Source organism: Spinacia oleracea, chromosome 5 (assembly GCF_020520425.1).
Source record: "Spinacia oleracea cultivar Varoflay chromosome 5, BTI_SOV_V1, whole genome shotgun sequence".
NCBI classification, from domain to species: Eukaryota; Viridiplantae; Streptophyta; class Magnoliopsida; order Caryophyllales; family Amaranthaceae; genus Spinacia; species Spinacia oleracea.
In genome coordinates this window covers 80,347,820-80,352,962 of record NC_079491.1, presented here as the reverse complement: position 1 = coordinate 80,352,962, position 5,143 = coordinate 80,347,820, and the positions used below count along the sequence as shown (strand labels likewise).

The following is a 5,143-nucleotide window of genomic DNA, read 5'->3' as shown; positions in this document are numbered from 1 at the left end:
TGAATAAATTTTAATTAAACTAAGGGTTTTAGTTTCTTAAATAGTTGTTGGAAATTTAGTAAACATGAATAATAATTTAGTTCTCTTATTTTGTTTTATAGGAGGTGATTTCTAGTGAGTCGTGATTCGCACAGTGGCCCCCGTACTTAGGTATTCCAGGTACGTACAAGACTAGGGTGACCACCCATCCCTTGAGGACTTTGTGAAGTATATATATTGAATGCGAATCATGTGAACTTATATGTTATTATGAATTCATGTTTGATGATTGGGTATGAATATGTTATTATGAATTCATGTTTGATATTGGAAACGAGCACGTTATTATAATTATTGAATCTATGTGAACGAGCATGTTATCAATTGAATTATGCGTTATAGATTCTGTTGAACTATCATGTTATGGACTTTTATAATCATTGAATTATGTCAAGCATATGCTTCAAGTTGGTTTGCATGTATGAGTAGTGCGCATGCAAGTTATTATTATTATGCTATAGTATGGGATGTCTAGCATATATATTGAGCCTGTCGAATATTGCCGGAGATCAATATATATTCTATCAAGGGGTAGAATATGTTAGAGAGTCTATGTGAATTGAATTAAGGACAATTCGTGCTAAGGGCACACCCCACTTGTTAATAGGCAATGTCGGGTTATCTCAAACAGTGTTTTTGAGAAGGAACAATGGGAGTAATTTCACTTGAGTCTTGTTTGATCACAAGTCCTAAAGAAGTAAAATATTAAAGAGTCATTGTTTACTTGTTTAATTGTTCGATTGTTTGTATGTTGTGTCTTGAGTTTCCTTGAACATAATATACTAATTAACGTAAAGTGTAACCTAAAGAGCTTCAAAACTCTTGGAACGTATATACCTTGAGTATGAACAATGGGGGGAGTCTTGCCGGAAAACTTGTACTCCTAGAATGATACAAGACGTTGTTTCATTCTCTTTTATGCCGTTGTGCATTGGAATTACTGTCGGTATGGCCCGACTGTCGATAGTAGCCCGACTTATTTTGGTGTATGGTTGGCTCCCATCACCCTTTCTTTCCTTTTGAGGATACTTTACTTTACCCGTTCGAAGCTACTTTTTTAATAAACTGTGAGTCAAGAGTCGTGTCTCGTGTCGAGTCGTGTCTCGTGTCGAGTCTTGTCTCCATGTTTACTTGTTTATTTTATGGCTTTTGCATGTGGATTATTTAATTGTCGAGTGAAGCATGTTAGGATAGAATGTTATTCTAGCTTGTCTGTACTTACCTTTCGCTGACTTCGTGCTTAATGTCTTCAGGTCATGGCCTTTGCCCTAATGACCCTATGATGATCCATCAATTGCATTTGCGTTGTTGGGGAGTAGATTTTTAATAAAGCAGATTTGTAGAGATAACTTGCGGGAGAAGTTATCATGGGATTCGAGTTGAGAGTTTTATGCTTCCGTAATTTTATAAACTCTATTTCTATTTATAGTCATGACTAATACTACTATTTTCAGTTAATGGATTTCAAACGGTTTGTTTTAGTTTGGGCCTCAGCGATTCCAACTTGTTTTAATTACCATTAACTATTTATTTAATGTGTTTTGAAAGTTAGTTAATTCCGCTGCGTAATTTTGGTAATTAGCCTCAGCCGTTATCACGGTGGCGGTAATATCTTGGTAATTCCTGTGTTTTAAGTTGGAAAATGTTTTATAAAAAAACAAGGAATTATTAGGGTGTTACAATTATTTACCTCCTAAATAAGGGGAATAGATTACTCCCTTATCTTTCTTCCTCAATCCAAACATTAAAAATGCCCAGAAATTACTACTCCTCTAATCATTCCCCATTTTACCCTCATTCTAAGCTTTGACCCTTTAATCACTCTTCACACTATAGAAATGGAACGCTTTCCACTATTATTACAGAAACGGAGATAATATTTTCACTAGTAATCCCACAAAATTTTCCCTTCTTTTATTCATCTGTAAATAGCTGTCTAGATTTTTCGTAATAAGTTGAGCAGCACCTGCTAGAAAGAGTCCTAATTGACTATCAGAGGCAAACAGTGTAACATCAATGTAGCAGAACTGACTAGGATGTTGAACAAGAAAAGGGAAGCAGGGAGGTAAATCTAGGAGCTGTTCAAACTTGATGCACTTTCAGAATAATACAATCGTTTGGATTCTCTCAGGCACCGGCAACCAAAGGAGATCACCTGTGCACTGTGTACAGAACTCCATGACACTAGATGTAAACAAACTCGTGTTTTTCAGGAGGTGGGCTAGTAAGACCCTTGATGGCATGAAACAACAATCAACCATTCATCATTATTCCCTTAAGGTAAGCTTTTACCATATTTGGCCCACTAAATAGAGTAATAGACACACCTAGATGTAAAATCTTTAAAAGCGCCAGCAATAGAAGGAGTCACAGACGTATGCAAGCGTAAGGATGGAAAGCTTACATAGCTACCTAGGTACTCTTGTGCATCCTAATTCAAAATGATATGACATTGATTTCAAATATCAACAAAGGGAGGGTCAGCCCAGATTTCCTTCATTGTTCTGGTTAACTGATTAGACTTTAAACAAAAAAAGAAAACAATATCAGATTTACAATTAGATGAAAGTTGCATGAACTACAGTACAGACAGTCATGTAAGGGTTTATTTACCAAATCACGAGTTAATTTCATAACAAATAACACAAAATGTCTTTTGATCATGAGAAAAAATGCAAGTATGCAACAACAAATTAACCCACTAAAACAATTAACTTCAATCACAATTGATTAAAGCAAGATGCAATGCTAACCAATACAATGTTTGTCTTGAATCTTGTATTTACTCAAGAGCAAGACGGAAAGGAAACTCAATTTGCTACATGGTCAATCTGGAAATACATACAAGGAACATAGTCAGAAGTGGAAGGAGTCCTATTCCAGTTGCTACTTCCGAAACACCAGTTGAATGAACATAAAAAGAACGCATATTTACCTCCTGGTTTGCAAGAATATCATCAATGTTGTAGTAATCTTCCATAAACAAATTCTTGTCAGGATTCTGCAAGTTGGTAAAAGTTTGTAAACGAGGAAGTACTTTATTTGAATGCCCTCCCAATCTCCCTCCAAAGGCTAGAGCCTTAGTATGCAAACCCCTGAATATAGGGAAATAGATATTAGCACTAGTTCAATAGTTTTCAACCACAAAAAAAAAAGTATACTACTACTACATACACTTTGCTGACGAGTATCCGAAACAGTTACATGCGCAGATGCAAAAACATGGTTAGTTTCATAGAATTGGTGGTTTTCAACCTTTGCTGGAGGATCCAAGCATCAATATCCTTGATCAAATATCTACTATCCAAAATGGATACTACAGAAAGTAACATATATGGTGCATACTACCTAATGGGGAAAATTTCTTAGCCAAAATGACAAAATCTATTTGAATTCCCAGCTAACAAATTTGATAAAAGCCAAACTTTCCATCTATTTACGAACTAAGGAGTTTCAATAACTGTATGATTAAACTCAAGAAAAAAATATCAACAAATACTCTTGTACTTGGTTAATACATGTGATAGATTTTTTGCAAAAGCACATGAATTGGCATAAAAATTTCCAAAACTTCACCCCGTTGTTTTATTAGTTATCACTTATCACACAATAATTAATCTGTCTGGATTGGTAATAAATAATCAAACCCCCATCCGCGGCACCTCCATTCGATGTTACTAATCTATGTTTCTTACTTCCTACAAACCAAGTACTAGAACAAACAGCTAGCCCATAAATAAGTCAAATACCCCAGCAAATAGGAAGCATGATTATCCAGGTTTCAATCATTTTGAACATCCATAGTTCAAAATTTGATAGCCGAGTATATACTTGTGTGCCAAGTACAACGATAAAACTTAGGCCAATAGACCATACAAACAATAAGCTCAAAATTCATCAATTGAACTATTAAATGGACAATTTTAAAAGCAATAGTTAAAATTTGTCATCTGAATAAGTCACTAACTTCTGCAGAACAGCAGAAAACCAACAGAATTAAGCGCAAAAATAATCTAAAATTGCATATTGAATATATTTCTAGTTTAAGAACACAACACCTTCATGTTCGGCTTCAGCGGCTGCTGCATCTTCACCAATTGAAGCGACCAGAAGCTTGTTCAGTAGAAAATTCCAAATATCCGGAGAAAATTTTCCATGGACATGGAATTCAAATGCAATAATTCTAAAATTAAAGATTTTCTGTAGTTACGGAAAGCATTTCTCTCCTTAGTTACAATGAATCATAAAAATCTAAAGAAATAAAAGACACCCGCCGGCCAGCGGTGGTTTACATGGCGAAGGAATTGGAAAAACCTCAATTTTCGGGTGTTACTTAATGCAGATATTATTTTCTAAATACAAAAATATAAATTACCAAATCGCCCTAATTAATTAATTAATAAAAAATTATTATTTAAAAATATCCCATCAAATTATAAACATTTTACCAAATTACGGAGTATCAAATCCCATTAAATATTCAAAAGGTCTTGCGCGCACAAGGTGTACAATAAATTTATTGTACACCAAGATAACTTTTACCCCTTTTTTCGTAACTTTAACTTAGTTTTGATTAACTTTTATATTAGTTAAAAAAAAGTTGATAGAAATGATTAAATGATTAATTTTATACATTATAGTGATTTTGAATAAATAAGTTTTACTAAAATGAAAAAATTTATCACTTAAAAATAGATAACTTTAACACATATAAGCTTAACTTTTAAGCATTTTGAATTAACTTTTACTTCGGTGTACAATATTTATTGTACACCTATTGTAAATAAGAATTTGTGTTAAATATTAGGCTGATTTAATAATTATCAAGAATATGAAAAAAATGCAGTGTCCTTATATAATAGAAATAGTGGATAAATACTTATCCTATTCGATCTATGTTATTTGATAAATACTCAATAGTTGAATGCACCTAACCATTCCTATTCGATCTATGCTATTTGATATATAATCAAGAGTATGGAGGGAGGAGAACAGGAAAATACAGAAAATACAACAACAAATGCAGAGGTAACTATTTATAATTTTTATGATTGTTTTTATTCTATGATTTGATATCCTCCGTATAGTAGTAGATAGGGTTGTG

The 5,143-nt window shown here is 33.5% G+C and overlaps 1 long non-coding RNA gene across 1 annotated transcript; it reads right to left on the bottom strand.

Annotated features, from left to right (window-relative positions):
• Window positions 1-2,538: 2,538 nt before the first annotated feature.
• On the bottom strand, window positions 2,539-4,377 carry LOC110792857 (uncharacterized). Its single transcript, XR_002534528.2, has 3 exons — window positions 4,098-4,377; window positions 2,975-3,134; window positions 2,539-2,870 (listed from the first exon to the last, which is right to left on the bottom strand). It is a non-coding gene; the product is annotated as an uncharacterized lncRNA (long non-coding RNA).
• Window positions 4,378-5,143: the final 766 nt, after the last annotated feature.